At 40.0% G+C, this 22,997-nt stretch overlaps 1 non-coding gene across 1 annotated transcript; it reads right to left on the reverse strand.

Moving 5' to 3' along the window:
* Nucleotides 1-4,523: 4,523 nt before the first annotated feature.
* On the reverse strand, nucleotides 4,524-4,630 carry LOC140831262 (small nucleolar RNA R71). Its single transcript, XR_012117837.1, has one exon. It is a non-coding gene; the product is annotated as a small nucleolar RNA R71 (small nucleolar RNA).
* Between the last annotated feature and the right edge of the window lie 18,367 nt (nucleotides 4,631-22,997).

Raw genomic sequence — 22,997 nt, forward strand, 5'->3', positions numbered from 1 at the left:
TTCATTTCTAGACTCAGTTCGACTCTACTCTAGGGATCCCTGTTTGAATAAGACGTCACTTTCTGTCACCTACCCTCCCAATCGGGGTAACGGTACGTCTTATTCCTAGACTTCGGTCATGTCTGTATCGAATGTCTACAATCGGAGAATGTCTGCTCCTATGTGTCGATACCACCGAACGTCTAGTTTGACAAATCTGTCAATGACTCCTATCTCAATGCTTGAATATAAATCTATAAACAAAGCATAATCATGTCACAAGATTCGAATATAAATCTATAGACAAATCAAAAGCATATCAACAGATAAACAACGATTCTAGTATGTGATTTTGTTGGGAAACTCAAACCAGTCTTGACACAAATTAACGGCATAACGGCGTGCTCTCGCGGTACCAATCAATTCAAATCTCAACATAACGTCATAATCTTCAATTCATAATTAATGCCATAACCATTTCCACTCTGAAAATTTGCATAATCTCAATTCAATACATGCTGGAAATGCCCAACAAACACATACGATATCATTTCTTCGATCTGATTACAAATATGCTATGCTCAACATATCAAGAACACATAGTATGAATCATATCACAATTTCCCCAACATATGTATATTTCGAACCATGCTGGAAATAAACAATACTTACACCCTTTTGTAGCCTCTGATAAGAGCAACTCAAAATCAAAATCAAATTAAAGTTTGGATGGATAGATCTTGCACAACTTAATTTCTAACTACAAGAACTTGGAAGCTTTTGTGAATCCTCTCGGTTCTCTCTTTCTGAAGGTTGAGGAAAATGAAGATTCACTCAAAGTCTATATATATATATATATATATGCCGTGTGTCAACTCAAGAAGTAATGGTGGATTTCTCGCATGCAGCACCGCGGGTGCGCTAGGTGTAGACCGCGGGTGCGCTCAAGATTCGGCAGCCCTTTTTATTTCTTAAATTCGACGACCGCGGGTGCGGTCCCATTCTTACCGTGGGTGCGGTGTGGCTACTGGAAAAATGCTCAACTTTCTGTCCATGCACCGCGGGTGCGGTGTGCTTTTTAGTGCGGGTGCGGTGTCCCCTCGGCCTCACCTTCAAAATTTAGAATTAATTAACCGCAGGTGCGGTCTATGCCTAGGCGCGGGTGCGGTCTTCATTTCATGCCACCCTTCATAATCTCATTTGATTAATCTATAATCTAGGGCATTACATTTCTCCCCCTCTTAGGCATAAGTTCGTCCTCGTACTTGCAACAATAAATTAAGGTATGTAAAGGAAGCAATATAATCAAAACTGAATAAATACTTACATCATCGAAATAACTCGGGATATCGCTGTTTCATATCTGCTTCTGTCTCCCAAGTCGCTTCCTCGATGCCATGACGACTCCACTGAACTTTTACAAGCGGAATAATCTTCGTTCTGAGTTGTTTTTCTTTCCGATCAAGAATCTGTATCGGTTGTTCAACATAACTCAAGGTCTGATCAAGCTCAGCTTCGTCAGGCTGAATGACATGAGAAATATCTGGCATATATCTACGTAACATCGATACATGAAAAACATCATATATCCCAGAATCTCGATCACCAATCTTTTCCAGAATCTCGTAAGGACCAATGTATCTCGGAGACAACTTCCCGCGTTTGCCAAATCTGACAACGCCTCTGAAAGGAGAAATTTTCAAGAATACTTTGTCTCCTTGTTCAAATACTAACGGTCTACGTCTGACATTGGCATACTTGGCTTGTCTATCCTGTGTCGTCTTCATTCTCTTCTGAATTGTCTTTACTTTCGCAGTCATCTCACGGATCATATCAGGCCCAAGTTCTGATACCTCAGATATATCATCCCAGTACAATGGGGATCTGCACTTCTTGCCATACAAAGCTTAAAACGGTGCCATCTCGATACTCGTTTGATAGCTGTTGTTGTACGAGAATTCACAAAGTGGTATTGAATCTTGCCAGCTAGTGCCAAAGTCTCGCACTACAGCTCTCAACATGTCCTATAACGTCTGGATAGTCCGCTCTGACTGTCCATCTGTCTGGGGATTATAAGCAGTACTCAATTGTAATGTCATATCTAGAGCCAGCTGCAAACTGTGCCAAAAGTGTGAAGTGAATCGGGGATCACGATCTGATACGATAGACGTCGGCACACCATGTAATCTGACTACCTCTTGGATATATATCTCAGCCATCTGATCGTGTCGGTATGTCATTCTGTATGGAATAAAACACGCTGATTTGGTTGATCTGTCAATAATGACCCAAATCGCATTACAGCCTCGGGATGATCGAGGTAACTTCGTCACGAAATCCATGGAAATGTGATCCCATTTCCATTCCGTAATATACAAACTCTGAAGTAAACCTCTGGGCTTCCTTCTCTCAGCCTTCACCTGTTGGCAATTTAAACACTTGGACACAAATTCTGCAATATCGGTCTTCATTTGTTTCCACCTGATAGGACTCGTTTTTACGTGTTTTTAGTGTTGGTTTTGAGTCGCATTCATGCATCATATTAGTTTGTTTTAGTTAATTTAGCAATTATTTAGCATTAGAATAATGACTGATCTCGTGTATTTTTGTGGTCATTTGGTAGGAATTGAGCCAAAAATTGGGTAGGAATTGAGCAGCTTATTCGAAGTACCTCGCTAGAGCGGTCAAAAGTGACCGCCCCAGCGAGCATTTTAGTCTTGCCAAGGAGTTTTATTCGAAGTCTCTCGCTAGGGCGGTCAAAAGTGACCGCCCCAGCGAAACCAAGTACATGGTCGAGAAACTTATTCGAAGTATCTCGCTAGGGCGGACACGTTTGACCGCCCTAGCGAGCGACGAGATCCAAGAAGATTTTTTTCCAAGTTTGTGGACTCTATCAGATACCTAGACCTAATACACGAGATTGGGGGGCGCCGTTTTTGGATCTATCATCATTATTTTCAGCATTTTTTCTTGGAGAAGAGGCTAGGAGCAAAGGAGATTTCGGAGACCTCGAGATTTCCACGCGTCGTGGCCGTCATCCGTCGTCATCTTTAGTATTTTTATTATTCAGTTTTTATTTCTTAGATTGTTGTTGGTTTTTATTATGAATTTTAGTAGCTAAACTCTAGATTTGTTGGGATTTGAGGGGATCCTACCCCGCACTCATTGTTGAACATTATTTAGCGACGTTTTTATGAGTGATTTGTTTATGCTTTTGTGCTTTCTTATTTCAATTGAAGTCTAGCTAACTTCCTTTGATTATTTCATGTTGTTGATGATTTCGATAGAATAATTGACAATAGGATCGAATAGTATAGACCACGGATTTACAATTTTAGTAGATATACGGAATTGGATACGTGTCGATAGTGATAATTCACCCGGATGAAAGCTAGTGGATTCCATAGAACGTAATGCAATCGTGAACTGTTAAATAATTGAGGATACTTGATTACTGCATGTTTATGATTAGTATTAATATAGCTCGACAGAGTATATTAATTAGTCTAGGGAATTCCGTCGAATGCACGAGTAAAAGTCGAGTATAATTATTTGAACACGAGCGGTAGGTGAACTGATAATTCCCAACAAATTCGTTTCTCATTTGATTTTAATCCAATTTAATCATTGATTTCTTGATTACTTTTTCTTGCACTTTAATTATTTTAGTTATTAAATTCACTTTAGTTTAATCACCAACTCAATCTATCGTTGCTAAAGAAATTTACTTGAAAATAAAGATATTGTAACGCAGTCCTTGTGGAACGATACTCGTATTCACTTACGTTTATTATAACTTGACTATCGTGCACTTGCGATATTTAAATCGAGCTTTCATCTATAAAACAAATTTTGGACTATTCACTGTGCAAGTTTTGCTCGATCAAGTTTTTGGCGCCGTTGCCGGGGACTGTTGATTCACGATTTTTTTATTTCTCATTTAAATTCTTTAGTATTACTTATTTTATTGCTATTTGATACTCTCCTTGTGTTGCAGATTTTTCTGGTGGTGCATGCGAAGATCACTCGAATTTAAGCTTGAGCCTTTTGACCCCGAGATTGAACGCACAGCTAGACGTCGAAGACAACAACAAAGACTCAAAGAACAGATGGAAAGACACGAGCAAGAACGTGGAGAGGAACAGCGTGACAATAGACAAGTTGAGATACCACGTCGCATTCCAATGTTGGATTATGCACAGCCGTCTCTTGATGGAGCACGTCCAAGCATCGTAAGACCAGTCATCCGAGTTAATCAGTTTGAGATCAAGCCAGCTATCATCCAGATGATTCAGAACACTGTTCAATTTGGGGGAAGTGCACTTGACGACCCTAATTCTCATATAGCTGACTTTCTTGAAATTTGTGATACTTTTAAGTTTAATGGCGTGTCTGATGATGCTGTTCGTTTGCGCTTATTTCCATTTTCACTGAAAGATAAAGCTAAGTCGTGGTTAAACTGTTTGTCTGTAGGGTCTATCACTACATGGGAGGATATGGCAAAGGCATTCCTGATCAAGTACTTTCCTCCGTCGAAGACTATGAAGCTTAGAGCCGACATTACTACGTTTGCTCAATATGAGAACGAGTCACTTTACGAGGCATGGGAGCGTTACAAGGACTTGTTGAGGAGATGTCCACACCATGAGCTACCGCTTGGGTTAGTTGTTCAAACTTTCTACTATGGTCTTATTACTCCTAACTGTACTATGATAGATGCTGCTGCATGTGGTAACTTACTGAGAAAGACGGCTGAGGAAGGATATGAGTTATTGGAGGAGATGGCTGCGAGTAGCTATCATCCTCAGTCTGATAGGCAGAGACGAGGTGCTGGAGTTCATCAAGTTAATGATTTGTCTGCGGTTTCAGCACAGTTAGAGGCTTTGAGTAGAAAGATTGATGGGATGAGCATGAGTGGGTCGGCTATGCGTCTGCAAGAAATTTTCTGTGATAAGTGTGGGGGTGAGCATGACGTGCAGGATTGCCAAGATGGCGATCCATTTTATGTGCCTGAGGGAGCACCGGTGAAACAAGTGGGATTCCAGAACCGTCCGAGAAATGACCCTTATTCGAATACATACAATCCGGGATGGAGGAATCACCCAAACTTTTCGTGGGGAGGCCAAAACAGCCAAAATCGCCAACAAAGAGGTCCACCATATGGGATGCACCAAGGATTCAAACCAGAGCCACCTCGGGAGGAGAAGTCCAATTTAGAGCAAATGATGACTAAATTTATTTCTGCAACAGAGACGAGATTTCAGAATCAAGATGCATCCATAAAGGGGTTAGAGAATCAGATTGGACAATTGGCAAAGTTGATTTCTAATAGGGAGCAAGGAGCTTTGCCAAGCAACACGGAAACTAACCCAAGAGAGCATGTGAAGGCTGTGGAATTGCGGAGTGGAAAAGCACTCGAGTCTCATGAGGAAAAGACCAAGCATGGCGAGGATGAGGTGGAAAATCGAGGAGGTAAGTCTTCTAACTCTACATTTACACCTATTGCACAAAACAAAATTGTTATCCCTCCACCTTTCCCTGCCGCATTGAAGAAAGCTAAATTAGATGCACAATTTGGTAAATTTCTTGAGATATTTAAGAAATTGCATATTAACATTCCTTTTGCTGATGCTTTATTGAATATGCCAAGTTATGCAAAATTCTTGAAAGATATCTTAGCAAATAAGCGGAAGCTAGAAGATCACATGATGGTGAATTTGACTGAAAATTGCTCCGCTTTAGTTCAAAACAAGATGCCTCCTAAGCAAAAAGATCCAGGGAGTTTCTCTATACCTTGCATTATTGGTGACATTAATTTTCATAGAGCTCTATGTGATCTGGGTGCGAGTATTAATCTGATGCCTTTTTCTGTGTTTAGGAGACTGGGCTTAGGTGAACCCAAGCCAACTAGGATGTCGCTGCAGCTGGCTGACAGATCTGTCAAGTATCCACGTGGGATTATCGAAGATGTTTTGGTGAAAGTGGATAAGTTCATTTTCCCTGCAGATTTTGTGATACTTGACATGGAGGAAGATGTAGAGATGCCTTTGATCCTAGGAAGACCGTTTCTGGCTACAGGGAAAGCACTAATTGATGTTGAAGAGGGGAAGTTGAGACTGAGAGTTGGAGAAGAAGAAATTATTTTTGATGTTTTCAATACTCTCAAGCACACAATTCACAACGATAGTTGCTTTCGTATTGATGTCTTGGATTCTCTTGTTTGTGATTTTGTGCAGGATGGATTGAAAGAACCATTGGAGGCCACTCTCACTACTGAAAAGCAGGAGGACGAGCTAGACGAGGAAAAGATGGAGATGGTAGCTCATCTGAATGCCATTCCACCTTGGAGAAAGCAAGTGAGGCTTAGACTAGAGGAATTGGGAGACAGAAAAGATTTAATGCCTCAGAGGTCAAGCCTAGAGGAGCCACCTACTTTGGAGCTCAAACCACTACCTCCACATCTCAAGTACGTATACTTAGGAGAAAATAATAAATTACCTGTTATTATTTCCTCTTCTTTGACAGATGACATGGAGAGTAAACTCTTGGGAGTCCTCAAGGAGCATAAAGGCGCATTCGCTTGGAAGGTTGCGGACATCAAAGGGATAAGTCCTTCAATTTGCATGCACAAAATTCTGATGGAAGATCAATACTCACCTCTAGCACAACCACAAAGGAGACTCAATCCAAAGATGCAAGAGGTAGTAAAAGGTGAAACGATTAAACTTCTGGATGCAGGTATTATCTATCCTATCTCTGATAGTGCGTGGGTAAGTCCTGTACAATGTGTGCCAAAAAAGGGTTGGATTACTGTTATTACTAATGAAAAAAATGAGTTGATTCCCACTAGAATTGTTACGGGTTGGCGTGTGTGCATATATTATAGGAAATTGAATGATGCAACCCGTAAAGATCACTTTCCCTTGCCATTTATCGATCAAATGATTGAACGTTTAGCAGGTCATGAATTTTATTGCTTTCTAGATGGATATTCGGGATACAATCAAATCACAATTGCACCTGAGGACCAAGAGAAAACTACTTTCACTTGCCCTTATGGTACTTTTGCATTTAGGCGTATGCCCTTTGGTTTGTGCAATGCACCTGCAACGTTTCAGAGATGCATGACTGCTATCTTTCATGACATGATTGGAAATGGCCTTGAAATTTTTATGGATGATTTCTCTATTTTTGGCTCCTCATTTAATGAATGTTTAGAGAACTTGAATTTGGTATTAATTAGATGTGAAGAGAGCAATTTGGTGTTGAATTGGGAGAAGTGTCATTTTATGGTTCAAGAGGGAATTGTTTTAGGACACAAGGTATCAGAGAATGGAATGGAGGTTGACAAGGCCAAGGTGGAAGTAATCAAAAACCTACCACCACCGGCATCAGTGAAAGGAGTCAGGAGTTTCCTAGGGCATGCTGGTTTCTATAGGCGGTTCATTAAAGATTTTTCAAAAATTGCTAAACCGTTATCCTCTTTGTTGATGAAAGATGTGGAATTTAATTTTGATTCTACTTGTCTGCAGGCATTCGAGATACTCAAGGAAAGCTTGGTGACAGCACCTGTTCTGATTGCCCTTGATTGGGAGTTACCGTTTGAGGTGATGTGCGATGCTAGTGATACAGCTGTGGGTGCGGTGCTGGGTCAAAGAAAGAACAAGGTGTTTCATACCATCTACTATGCAAGTAAGACTTTAAATGATGCTCAATTGAATTACGCTACTACTGAAAAGGAATTACTTGCTATAGTATTTGATTTCGATAAATTTCATGCATACCTTGTTTTGTCTAAAGTAACGGTGTATACGGATCATTCTGCCCTAAAATACTTGCTTGCTAAGAAAGATGCGAAACCTAGATTGATTCGGTGGATCTTACTATTGCAAGAATTTGATCTCGAAATTCGAGATAAAAAGGGGGTGGAAAATGTAGTTGCTGATCATCTGTCTAGGCTTGAGCATGTTAGAGTTAAGTGCGTCGATGATGATATAGATGACTGGTTTCCTGATGAACAATTACTTGAGATAAATGCATACCCGTGGTATGCCGATTTTGCTAACTTTCTTGTCACTGGCACACCTCCACCTAATTTATCGTTTCACCAAAGAAAGAAATTCTTTTCAGACGTGAAATACTATTTTTGGGAGGAACCGTTTTTGTTTAAGATCTGTGCAGACTCCATGATAAGAAGATGTGTGGCGGAAGAGGAAACCAATCAAATTCTGAACCATTGTCATGACCGTGAGGTAGGTGGTCACTTTGGACCCATACGGACGGCATCTAAGGTACTTGAATGTGGCTTCTATTGGCCAACTCTTTTTAAGGATGCTCGTTTGTATGTTCTCAATTGTGATAGATGCCAACGCACAGGTAATATTTCCAACCGTCATGAGATGCCTTTAACTAATATTGTTGAGTGTGAAATATTTGATGTGTGGGGTATTGATTTTATGGGTCCGTTTCCTGTGTCTTTTGCAAAGAAATTTATTTTGGTGGCAGTGGAGTATGTATCGAAATGGGTGGAGGCGGAGGCTTGTGCCACTAATGATGCACAAGTGGTGTTAAAATTTTTGAAGAATCGTATTTTTAATCGATTTGGTACACCACGTGCAATCATAAGTGATGGTGGCACCCATTTTTGCAACAAAATTTTTGATAAACTGCTGGGCAAATATGGTGTCACCCACAAAGTTTCCACTCCATACCATCCCCAAACGAGTGGACAAGTTGAAGTGTCCAATCGGGAAATTAAGAGGATTTTGGAGAAGACGGTAAATGTGAATAGGAAGGACTGGTCCGTTCGGTTAGATGATGCTTTGTGGTCTTATCGTACTGCATTTAAAACACCTATAGGCACTACACCGTATAGGTTACTTTTTGGTAAAGCATGTCATCTACCAGTAGAATTAGAGCATAGAGCATATTGGGCGACCAAAGCACTAAACTTTGATTTTGCTCTTGCAGGTGAAAAACGGTTGCTGCAGTTGAATCAGTTAGATGAATTCCGAGGAAGAGCTTATGATCTTGCACTGTCCTACAAGGAACGCACCAAACGAGCCCATGATAAGCACATTGTAAGAAGGGAATTCAAAGTGGGTGAAGCGGTGTTGTTGTACAATTCTCGCCTGCGACTCTTTCCGGGCAAACTAAAATCAAGGTGGTCAGGGCCATTCACTATCGCCAAGGTGTTCCCATCGGGTGCAGTGGTATTACATGATGGAAAGGAAGGGACATTTACTGTGAACGCCCAAAGATTGAAGCACTATCTTGGTGGCACAATTGAGCCACAAATTGGAGTCACTCGACTCCATGACAGTCCTTGAGGACATGGGTGAAAAGTCTAGCTCTAGACTCTAAATTGAGAACTACTTCTACTCCTTATATTGTTTTAATTTCATTTTATTTATTTTTTATCGCATCATTTGCATTTAGGTCATTGCATGGCATGGCATTCGTGTTTTTCGCCGAAGCTTCTCGCTAGGGCGGTCAAAAGTGACCGCCCCAGCGAGCTTTCGTTTTGGTTTCAGTCATCGGTTAGCCGAAACATCTCGCTATGACCGCCCCAGCGAGGACTCATACTTTTCAAATAGTTTTTTTACCGAAACTACTCGCTAGGGCGGTCAAAAGTGACCGCCCCAGCGAGGACTCGTATCTTTAAAAATTTTGTTTCCCGAAACTACTCGCTAGGGCGGACACTTTTGACCGCCCTAGCGAGTCGCGCAGATATAAAACGTTTTCCCCTTCTCTTTCTTCCTCACTTCGAACCCTACTCCCCTCCTCTCGTTTTTCCGGGGCCCCCATCCCTTTTGTGTGCATAATATTCATTATTTGGCAATTTTTCAGGGCAAAGACTCCACCTTGGTCTCTCCTCTCCACAGGGAAGCATTTAGGCGACAAATTCTTCTTCTCCGGTCATCTTCTATAGATTCCGGCGACATCTCCGGCGACCCTCAAGAATTTTTCCGGCGATATTCATACCTTGTGCACTCTGGTCTTGCCATGGCACCCAAACGATCCAAGGTAACTCACGGTGCCTCTAGTTCTCGCTCCACTCCTTCTATGTTTGTGAACGACAAAGCTAGAGAGCGATTTGAGCATGCTAGGCTGCATAGGAAGCCGATCCCTGAGCGCGGATTTGATTCTTTTATTATCGATCTTTTTTCTGAGTCTCAAATTGAAAGGCGAGGGTGGAATACGTTTGTCGCACAACCGAATGCCGCAGTAGTTCCGGTTGTGCGTGAATTTTATGCGAATGCCCCGGAGGGAAGTGAGTATAAGGCGGTTGTGAGGGGACGTCGAGTCCCGTATGATTCCAGGGCAATCAATGATGTGTTGGGTCTACAGTCGGTGGATGATTCGGTGTTTCAGGCGTGGGTGCTTAACCCGGACTATGATTTGATAATTCGCACGCTATGTTATCCGGGCACCACGTGGAAACAACCTGGGGCATACACGGTTTTTCTTGAGAAATTTTTGAAAGTAGAAGAGGCCTTGTGGTATGTTTTCTTGTCTAAAAGATTGATGCCAGTCGGTCATATCAGTGATGTGCAGCGTGAGAGGGCGGTTGTTATTTATGCTCTCTGTACTGGGATGCCGATTGATGTGGGTAAGCTCATTTTCGGGCAGCTTACCATGTGTATCAATAGCAGCAATTTGGGCTTCTATTTCCCAACGTTAGTGACTGAACTGTGTGCCCGAGCGGGGGTGATTTTTGAAGACGATGATGAGTGGTTACAACCGATGAGAGCCATTGATCAGGCTCTCTATATATCCAAGAGGGAGAAACGCCAGGCTGAGCTACCCGCGGAGGTATTTTTCGGGTATGGGCAAGCAGCTCAACCACCACCAGCCTTGGGACAGGCACCACCACCTCCGCAGCCACGCCGCCGTGCCTTGCGCGACCGCGTCGACGAATTGGGCGCTTGGGCCACTTATCAGACTGGGTACCAGGCCGTGAATCAAGCCCACATTCAGAACATAGAATATTTGACGCAGGGGATCGCGACGCATTTGGGCATCGACACTTCGGGGCGGCCACCTGCCCCCGCATACCCGCCGCCCTTCCATTTTCAGTACACTTATCCTATGCCCCCAGCCGCTCAAGAGGGAGTTGCACGGCCTGAGCATGACGAGGAGGAGGATTTCTGACCAGGGGAGTTTACTGTTTCCTCTTTCTTGTTATTTATTCTGTCGTTGCATTTGCATTCATGAGTTTTTTTTTAGTTTTTAGTGTTTGTTTCGTTTTGTGCACTGAGGACATTGCACAACTCTAGTATGAGGGGGTGGGTAGATTGTTTTGGTTGTTTAGTTAAATTGGTTATTGTTTTGATTGTTTAGTTAATTGGTTTAGTTTCGGTGCATTTCTTTCGTTTGGTGTCGTTTATGTTGATTTCTTTTGTTGGGTGTCGTTTATGGTGAGAAGACATCGTTTATGAGCCAATGATGATTTGAATTGATAGTTTACAAAAGTATTGATTGGGTCACCTCGTGAATGATACTCTTGATTGTTAAAGCATGAATTTTGGTACAAGATTTGAACTTTCTGAGCACACAATTGTGGGGACTAGAATTTTGTAGGAATAATGGTGAAAATTTGAAAATTCTGTGTGGTTAACTTGAAAGGCACCGATTATGAGTTGATTTAGCAGGTAAACCCGTGAAAATAAGTCGCTAATTGGGACCTTGAATGAGAAAATTTGATTTACCTTGAACTTCACACTTGCCTCTTTTTCATTGCACTGAATTGAAATGTCATACTCCTAACCAGTCGTGATCCAAAGTATTATATTCTTAGCCTAGGGAGTACATGTGTGAAAATTGTGCAATTAAAAAAAAAAAAAAGAAGGAGATGTAAGGTGAGGGGGAGCCGAAATAAAAGGAATGAAATTCTATTCCTTGGCTAAAAGTTGGAGATGTAAGGAGACGAGGAAAGTCAGACGAAAAGTCTTGACGATTGCACAATGAAAATGATCGGTGTACTCCCAACTTTTAGCCACTTGAGCTTATTTTCCTTCTTTTCGACACCCCTATCTGTACTTAAAAGTTGAATAAAGTTCAATTTGTGGCTAGTGATGAATGGACACGGGGATGCATGCTAGTGAGACTTGTATTGAAGTGTTAATCGAGTGACTCGCATGATTTGATAATTGATCTATTTGAAGTACGAATGACTAAGACCTATCATGACACACACACACGTTCAAATTAGTGTCGAAATTTATGTGTAGATGAGAATGAGTATTCGGTTGCGATTTGACTTGATTGGTAGTGGGAAAGTAAACTGAGGCATGAACATAAACGTTGTTAACTCACCATTGACATTTACTTGTGTTAGTTATTTCTTGTTTGAGCAATTTTGTGGTTGTTGAGTTTGTTAGTATCTCGTGCTTTAACCTATTTTACTCGAGGGCGAGCAAAAGGTTAGTATGAGGGGGTTGATAAAACTCGTTTTTACGTGTTTTTAGTGTTGGTTTTGAGTCGCATTCATGCATCATATTAGTTTGTTTTAGTTAATTTAGCAATTATTTAGCATTATTTAGAATATGACTGATCTCGTGTATTTTTGTGGTCATTTGATAGGAATTGAGCCAAAAAGTGGGTAGGAATTGAGCAGCTTATTCGAAGTACCTCGCTAGAGCGGTCAAAAGTGACCGCCCCAGCGAGCATTTTAGTCTTGCCAGCTAGTTTTATTCGAAGTCTCTCGCTAGGGCGGTCAAAAGTGACCGCCCCAGCGAAACCAAGGACATGGTCGAGAAACTTATTCGAAGTATCTCGCTAGGGCGGACACGTTTGACCGCCCTAGCGAGCGACGAGATCCAAGAAGATTTTTTTCCAAGTTTGTGGACTCTATCAGATACCTAGACCTAATACACGAGATTGGGGGGCGCCGTTTTTGGATCTATCATCATTATTTTCAGCATTTTTTCTTGGAGAAGAGGCTAGGAGCAAAGGAGATTTCGGAGACCTCGAGATTTCCACGCGTCGTGGCCGTCATCCGTCGTCATCTTTAGTATTTTTATTATTCAGTTTTTATTTCTTAGATTGTTGTTGGTTTTTATTATGAATTTTAGTAGCTAAACTCTAGATTTGTTGGGATTTGAGGGGATCCTGCCCCGCACTCGTTGTTGAACATTATTTAGCGACGTTTTTATGAGTGATTTGTTTATGCTTTTGTGCTTTCTTATTTCATTTGAAGTCTAGCTAACTTCCTTTGATTATTTCATGTTGTTGATGATTTCGATAGAATAATTGACAATAGGATCGAATAGTATAGACCACGGATTTACAATTTTAGTAGATATACGGAATTGGATACGTGTCGATAGTGATAATTCACCCGGATGAAAGCTAGTGGATTCCATAGAACGTAATGCAATCGTGAACTGTTAAATAATTGAGGATACTTGATTACTGCATGTTTATGATTAGTATTAATATAGCTCGACAGAGTATATTAATTAGTCTAGGGAATTCCGTCGAATGCACGAGTAAAAGTCGAGTATAATTATTTGAACACGAGCGGTAGGTGAACTGATAATTCCCAACAAATTCGTTTCTCATTTGATTTTAATCCAATTTAATCATTGATTTCTTGATTACTTTTTCTTGCACTTTAATTATTTTAGTTATTAAATTCACTTTAGTTTAATCACCAACTCAATCTATCGTTGCTAAAGAAATTTACTTGAAAATAAAGATATTGTAACGCAGTCCTTGTGGAACGATACTCGTATTCACTTACGTTTATTATAACTTGACTATCGTGCACTTGCGATATTTAAATCGAGCTTTCATCTATAAAACAAATTTTGGACTATTCACTGTGCAAGTTTTGTTCGAACACCACCAAACTTGTGTCTTCAAATCGTTGTAAATTTTTCGGCCTCCAGGATGAATGCTAAACCGACTACAGTGCGCTTCTGACAGAATCTGATGTCTCAAATCTAAAACATCTGGCACTACAAGACGGTTATTCACGTACAAAACATGATCATGTATCTGATATTCTGATAAATGCCCTGATCGGACCATCTCAATCGATTTCTGAACATTCAGATCACTTCTTTGTGCTTCTTTGATCCTCATAATCAGATCTGGCTCAACTTGAATCGAAGCAAGTCGTAGTGGTCTACTATCTGTGTCAAATGCTAATCCAGACAAACAGCAATCTTCAACTAAATTCGAGACACCTATCGTCGATAAGGATAAAGAACATACCTTTCGACTCAAAGCAAATGCTGCTGTATTTGATTTTTCTGGATAGTATTTGATCTCGCAATCAAAGTCCTTCAACAAATCGAGCCATCTACGCTGTCTCATATTCAATTCTGACTGAGAAAACAGATACTTCAGGCTTTTATGGTCTGAATAGATCTCAAATTTCTCGCCATAAAGATAATGACGCCAAATCTTCAGTGCAAATACGATAGCCGCCAATTCAAGATCATGAATGGGGTATCGAATCTCGTGTGGCTTCAGCTGTCTAGAGGCATATGCAATCACATGACCTCGCTGCATAAGGACACATCCTAACCCTCTGTGAGATGCATCACAATATACAACGAAATCGCCATTACCTGAAGCAATCATCAAGACAGGTGCACGGGTCAGCCTTTTTTTCAATTCTAAGAAGCTAGACTCACAATCCTCAGACCACACAAATGGCGCATTTTTCTGTGTCAACTGGGTAATCGGCTTCGCAATACTGGAGAAGTCTTTAATAAATCGTCGATAATAACCTGTCAGACCCATGAAACTGCGTATCTCTGGCACAGAAGTCGGTCTAGGCCAACTGATCACAGCTTCAACTTTACTCGGATCTACAAAAATACCGTCTCCAGATATGATATGACCCAAGAAGACAACCTGTCTCAGCCAAAACTCACACTTTGACAGTTTAGCATATAATCTTTCTTTTCTCAATGTTTGCAACACAATTCTCAAATGATTGGCATGCTCATTCAGATTCTTACAATACACTAGAATATCATCAATAAAAACAATCACAAACTCATCCAAGCACCTCTGAAAGACGCGGTTCATCAGTCCCATAAAACACCGCTGGAGCATTCGTTAAACCAAAAGGCATGACAACAAACTCATAATGTCCATACCTGGTTCGGAATGTTGTTTTCGGTATATCAACATCTCGAACTCTCAGCTGGTGATATCCGGACCTCAAATCAATCTTAGAATAGATAGATGATCCCTGCAACTGATCAAATAAGTCGTCGATACGAGGTAAAGGATACTTGTTCTTTATCGTTGTCTTGTTCAGTTGCCTGTAATCTATACACAATCTCATAGAACCGTCTTTCTTGCGCACGAATAGCACTGGAGCGCCCCAAAAATATACACTAGGTCTGATATATCCCTTGGCTAGAAAATCTTCTAGTTGTGTTTTCAATTCTTTCAGTTCTATCGGCGCCATCCTATATGGAGCTCTCGAAATAGGGACGGTACCTGTAATGAGATCAATACTAAAATCTACCTCTCGAGCTGGAGGTAACCCTGGAATCTCGTCAGGAAATACATCTGCAAACTCCCGTACTACTGGCAAATCTGCCAATGCCGGGCTCGATTTCTGTAGATCTACAGAATAGATAAGAAACCCTTCTGCTCCTTTCTGCAACAATCTACTCATAGTCAGAGCAGACACTAAGAGAATCCGAGATCTGGAACCCTTACCGTAGAATTTCCATTCCTCTGTCATTTCAGGTCTGAATCTAACAATCTTGTGAAAACAATCTACAGTAGCTCTGTACTTAGTCAACATGTCAATCCCGACAATACAATCAAAATCAGATAAACCAAGTACAATACAGTCTAAATCGATCTCATGCCCCTCAAACTGTAGTATACAATGTCTAACTGAAGTCACAGATATCATACCACTTCCCAACGGAGAAGAAATAGACACTACAGTAGACAATGACTCTACAGGCAATGCATGCAATAATGCAAAACGTTCAGAGATGAATGTATGCGATGCACCTGTGTCTATCAACACATATGCAGGATAACCGCAAAGAAAACAGTTGCCTGCAATAACATCATCTGGCGCATCCTGGGCTTGCTCCTCGGTCAGTGCAAACACCCTAGCCTGCTGTCTCGGAGGTTGATTCACAGTCTGGTTACCTCCTGGTCTCTGTTGGGACTGTGCAGAGGGCGGCTGAAATGAATGTACCGACGTCTGTCTCTCCATCTGAGGCACTGATGCCGATGATCCGGCACTCTGGGATCGCTGTAAACCTCTCTGGGGACAAACTCTGGCGAAGTGCCCATGTTGTTTACATATGTTGCAGCGCCCCATGACTCCCTGACACTGCTCAGTGGCATGCCTGCCTCCACACGAACTGCAATAAACACCACTATACTCTTAACTCTGACCCTGACCTCTCTGTCGGGATGTGAAGTCCCGAAAATTTTAAGTCCATATGAACCACGTGTGTGCAAGTTATTAAAATCCTTATGTATTTTATTAAATAATTTTAATGCATACTTTCATTTAATTTATGAAATTTATTATTTTAATTATTCATGTTTATTTAATGTATGTTAAAATGTTCTTGAGTTTATGTTTCAGGCGATTATTCGAGACGGTATCGAGGAAAGGAGACCGGGATGTTTTTTTTAGTAATTTTAATGGAGACAAATTATTTTAAGATAAGATTTAAGTATTTTAAATGATTTATTTAATTCTTAGTATTTTAAAAGTCTAATTTAATTATTATGTGATATTATAATTTTAAAACTTTTATGGATTAGTAATTTGTGTATTTTAGTTATTTTTTTAAGCAAAATGATTAGTAAGTTAGTAGTCCTTAATTAGTAAGTTAATTATTAATTTAAAACCTTAACTATAATTACCTAATAATTGACTATTTTCTACACACATGTATTATTCATTTTATTCTTAGTCAAACACATTACCCATTTGTTCTCCTAATGCACACATACACATATTCAAATATTTAATTTAAACTTACACACACTCACACCTTACACACATACATATACACGTATACTATATATACACATCAAACAAAATATATATTTCAATCCAACTTTTGACTAAGGAAAGAAATGTTTCTAAAACACTTCCCTATCAATTCTTGTCTCCATTTCCTTCCTTTTTCCCTTTCCTTTAAACAAGCGTACAATCTCTGAAAATTTCCAGCATCATTTCATTGAGGTTATTTAAAGAAAATCGAGCTACGTTCGTCCCGGATCGTCTATCGCTCCGTCTCCGCTTCGGTATCGTCGTTACGGTATTTTAAATATCAAAAGGCACGTATATTCTGTTCTTGATGCATCGATCTTGTCATATTATGCGTTGTGTTGTTATTTATGCAAAAATTATATGTGCGATGCGTAGAAGTTTGAGCAATCACGTCTAGATCAAGTTTGAAACAATTTTGGATCACCAAATTCACGTTTTTGCTGTTCTGTAAAATACTGCGATTTTTTGGTATATATTTTGAGAAAACTTTCAACTAAAAAAACGTAGATCTTTTCGATACCTTCGATTTGATATAAAATTCGAAATATTTGGATGAAAATTGAGTGAGTTATGGTGTTTTTCGTAGGACTGCTCAAACTGCATTTTTTAGAAACGTTTTTGCTGTTCTGTAAAATACTGCGATTTTTCGGTACATATTTTGAGAAAACTTTTAATTAAAAAAACGTAGATCTTTTTGATACGTTCGATTTGATATAAAATTCGAGTTATTTGGATTAAAAACGATTGAGTTATGGTGTTTTTAGTATGACTGCTATTTTTAGATCCGAAAACTCATGTTTCGCTGTTCTTTCGAAAACTGCGATTTTTCGGTACATATTTTGAGAAAACTTTTAACTACAAAAATGTAGATCTTTTCGATACGTTCGATTTGATATACAATTCGAGTTATTTGGATTAAAAACGAGTGAGTTATGGTGTTTTTAGTATGACTGCTCAAATCGTGTTTCAAGAAAGTTATGAATTTTAATATGTTCTTGAAGTTTTTATGTTGCAGGCTTTGTTGGGGATCGACGGGTGATCGTTGCTGCATATAAGAAAGTTAGTAATGATGTTTAGAGTATTTTTGAGGTTTTGATTCATGTCGTTAAGAGCTTGAATTATTAAGATGTCGTAAGAAATAAACTTTAATATAAATGACAATATTTTGGGTCGTATGAATTGTAGAGTGATTATAAAAGTTTAGTTCATTGTTATGGTGTCCTAGAATGGTCTCATAGTGATGAATCTTGATGCCTTATGTGTTAATTGGGAGAATAGACATGTCGCAAAATTTTCATAAAATAATTCGTCGAACAGAGCGGACACCCACCCGGACACGGAGGTAGGCACGGTGTCCGTGCCTTCTTATTTCATCAAAACAATTTTTAAGCGCACGGACACGGACCTAGGGACGGGGTCCGTGTACCTTCAGATTTTAGGTATATTCTTTTATTATTTAAGGTTTGATTTGAGGTTTTATACAATGGTTTAATATGATATTTTACAGGGTTATGTCATGGGAAATTATAGAATGTTCTAAGAATTTATTTAGCTTGGGATTAAGCATGACATTTACGTTTAAGTTGTACAAGTTAAGTTTATGTATTCATATTAGTATGTTGCAGCAACGACCCGATTGACATCCAACGAATCCCTCAATGCAAAGTAAGTATGTATGACGTGCAAAGAAAATATTTGAAGTTTTTGAGGTATGCTAAATGTCTTGTGACCAAAAGTGAATGGGTTTGGAAGTCGGTGAACGTGGCCGAGGACCTCTCCGCCCCGTTAAATTATGAACGGGTTTGAAGTTAGGATTGGAAAGCGTTAAATTATGAACGGGGACCAATCCGTCCGTTAAATTATGAACGGGTTAGATCGTGGTTTTGAAGCGTTAAATTATGAACGTGGATCAACTGGCCTGTTAAATTATGAACAGGGATCTCATGTATGTGGCAGTGGATACGTCCCTGTCAGCCCAGTACTGTGGTTTGTCTGATCAGATATTTATTATGTTATGGGTCACTTGCTTTGAAACATCCTCTACGCAAAATGATGAAGTTAAGTATGTTGAAGTATGAAAGCATGTTTAAAGAAAAGTTTATGTGATGGCACGTCATATTATGTATGCATGTATGCTCAAAGTTTATGCAAAGCTCAAGTTTATGAAAGTTCAAGTTATTATGCAAGTTCAAGTTTCAAAGTATGTATGTTCAAGTTCAAAGAAGTTTATGAGAGTCCAAAGTTATTATGAAAGTTTAAGTTTATTAAGAGTTCAAGTTTATTACGCAAAGTTTAAGTTTCAAGTATATATGTTATATTTTGAAGTTGTAGGTGGTTTTATTATGTAATACTCGTTATTCCCAGTTTATACGTGTTGAGTCTTTAGACTCACTAGACTTGATCGATGCAGGTGCTTATGTTGATGAGGAGACAGGAGGTGGCGACCAAGTGGCAGGCTTGGACTGAGCGGGAGGCTAAACCCGAGAACCGCCATGTTTACGTTTTTATGCAAAGTTTAAAAATACTCTGATTTATATGATGTGATGGGAGATGTTTTGAGCAAGTATTTTGTTAGCAGATTTTATTGGTGATGTTGAATTTCAAATATTTTATGAACGACTCTTTTGACAACCTTTTCTTATGGGGGATTTGGTTGTGGTATTTTATGGCAAATATTGAAGATTATTTTATATTAAAGAAAAATTTTAATTTTTCCGCAAATTTTGAAGTAGTAAAAGTACGGTACGTTTCACGGGATCCACTGGAACTCGATGAACTACTTCCTGATTTCTTAAACTGTTTGTCTTTAGCCTTCAAAAACTCTTTCTTGCCACTACTGCTTCCACTGTCGAATCGAGGAGGAGGTGGTGGAAACTGCACGGCGTGCTGTGGCTGCCTCTGACTCTGAACACTATAAGAAGACCCTCGCTACCTAATCAAGCCAGCCTCCGCGCCTTTCGCTCTGTTCAGTGCATCAGAAAAAGTGTTGGGTCGCCCCGTGTTCACTAAGGTAAATATGTCAGGGTTCAAACCATTAATGAACTGATCTGCGGACGCTTCATCATTCCCTGCTACATGAGGTGCAAATCGAAGCTAGGATGAAAACTTAGCAACATATTCTTCTACATTCAATTGCCCATGTCTTAAATTCGCAATTCTGCCCCTTTGTCCTTTCGATAAGATGCTGGAAAGAAACGCTGATAAAATTCATCTTTAAATACTATCCAAGTAATATCAATACCTCTATGCTCCAGGGCTCATTTCGTTGTCAACCACCAACTCTTGGCCACTTCTTGCAACTGATGTCCAATTAACTTTACCCTCCTTTCATCTGTATAGGCAAGAGACTCAAACAACATCTCTATATCGTCGAGCCCAGCTCTCACAATCCACTGCATTTTCTGTTCCCCTGAGAGTCGGTGGTCGGAAAGACTGGAACCGTTTCAACAAAGTCTCCATAGGTGTAGCAGTCACGTCCATCTGAGTACCTGACGTGCTACCCTGTTCCGGCACTTGGCCTGCAGCTGGTTGTGGTATTCTTCTAGGCGGCATATCTAAATATCAAACAGATTAGTACACAGTCTACACACTCTGTCTCAGTCCTCCTCTGATCATATTCTTCTGATCCAGAATCGGTTCTGATTCAGTCTTTACAATTATATGCTGTAAATCAACTCAGAAACAATACGACATATAATAGGGAAAGCATTAAATCATGCTAGCACATCAAAAGCAAGGAAAAAGACTCGATCTACCCCGCTCACTCTATCTTATCTCAGTCTAGAGGATCTATCGCTCTGATACCACCTGTTGTGGGGACCCGGGCTCTAACTCAATTCTTTTCGGGATTAATCGGATCTTTATTCAAAAATGAGGGTCAAAATTTTGCTTTTTAACATTAAATCGAATGTATATAAACTAAGAATAATATCTTTCTTTATTTAATTACAACAAACATAACATACATATCTTGTTCTAGTAAATTCATACAAACTAGTGTTTAATACAAACTACAACACAAGTAGTACAAGTCTAGTAAAAACAACTAGTCATCTTCTGCGCCCGAAGTCACCACTCTATCTATCTCAAACTCATCTCTGTCGTGACCCAGATCCTACCCCACCTGTTGTTATGCACACATACAGACACAACAAAAGCCGGAAAATCCGGTGAGAACAAATCCCAGTATAAAACATGTATACATGCTGATACATAATCATAATCATGAACATGCTATGATGAATACAAGAATAACAATATGTTCCACAATCTATGGAACATAAACAATATGAGCATGCAATCTAAATCAATTCATTTCTAGACTCAGTTCGACTCTACTCTAGGGATCCCGGTTTGAATAAGACGTCACTTTCTGTCACCTACCCTCCCAATCGGGGTAACGGTACGTCTTATTCCTAGACTTCGGTCATGTCTGTATCGAATGTCTACAATCGGAGAATGTCTGCTCCTATGTGTCGATACCACCGAACGTCTAGTTTGACAAATCTGTCAATGACTCCTATCTCAATGCTTGAATATAAATCTATAAACAAAGCATAATCATGTCACAAGATTCGAATATAAATCTATAGACAAATCAAAAGCATATCAACAGATAAACAACGATTCTAGTATGTGATTTTGTTGGGAAACTCAAACCAGTCTTGACACAAATTAACGGCATAACGGCGTGCTCTCCCGGTACCAATCAATTCAAATCTCAACATATATCAACACGTCATAATCTTCAATTCATAATTAATGCCATAACCATTTCCACTCTGAAAATTTGCATAATCTCAATTCAATACATGCTGGAAATGCCCATCAAACACATACGATATCATTTCTTCGGTCTGATTACGAATATGCTATGCTCAACATATCAAGAACACATAGTCAACTCAAGAAGTAATGGTGGATTTCTCGCATGCAGCACCCAGACCGCGGGTGCGCTCAAGCTTCGGCAGCCCTTTTTATTTCTTAAATTCGACGACCGCGGGTGCGGTCCCATTCTTACCGCGGGTGCGGTGTGGCTACTGGAAAAATGCTAAACTTTCTATCCATGCACCACGGGTGCGGTGTGCTTTTTAGTGCGGGTGCGGTGTCCCCTCGGCCTCAACTTCAAAATTTAGAATTAATTAACCGCAGGTGCGGTCTATGCCTAGGCGCGGGTGCGGTCTTCATTTCACGCCAACCTTCATAATCTCATTTGATCAATCTATAATCTAGGGCATTACAGCTAGTAAACCATTGCGACTTGCTATGATTCAAATGAAACCAGATTTGATTGTTCACATTAAATAAGCACAGAAAAATGATCCAAATGTGCATAAGTCGATTGAGATGGTCAGATCAGGACATCATTCAGAGTATCAGGTACATGATCATGTTTTGTATGTAAATAACAGTCTTGTAGTGCCAGATGTTTCAGATTTGAAACAACAAATATTGTCAGAAGCGCAATGTAGTCGGTTCAGTATTCATCCTGGTGGCAAAAAGATGTACAACGATCTCAAGACAAAGTTTTGGTGGAAAAAGATGAAATCAGACATTGTAGAGTTTGTATCTAAGTGTTTGAATTTCCAACAGGTGAAAGCTGAGAGAAAGAAACCCGGAAGTTTACTTCAGAGCTTATCTATTCCTGAATGGAAATGGGGTCACATTTCCATGGATTTTATTACGAAGTTACCACGATCATCCCGAGGCTATGATGGGATTTGGGTTGTGATTGACAGATTAACCAAATCCGCATGCTTTATTCCGTACAGAATGACATATCGACATGATCAGATGGCAGAAATATATGTCAGAGAGATAGTTAGATTGCATGGGGTGCCGAAGTCTATCGTATCAGATCGTGATCCACGATTCACTTCACACTTTTGGCACAGTTTGCAGCAGGCTCTAGGTACAACATTACATCTGATTACTTCTTACCATCCCCAGACAGATGGACAGTCAGAGCGGACTATCTAGACATTAGAGGATATGATGAGAGCTGTAGTGC

This window comes from Primulina eburnea, chromosome 4 (assembly GCF_022965805.1).
Source record: "Primulina eburnea isolate SZY01 chromosome 4, ASM2296580v1, whole genome shotgun sequence".
Taxonomy (NCBI): domain Eukaryota; kingdom Viridiplantae; phylum Streptophyta; class Magnoliopsida; order Lamiales; family Gesneriaceae; genus Primulina; species Primulina eburnea.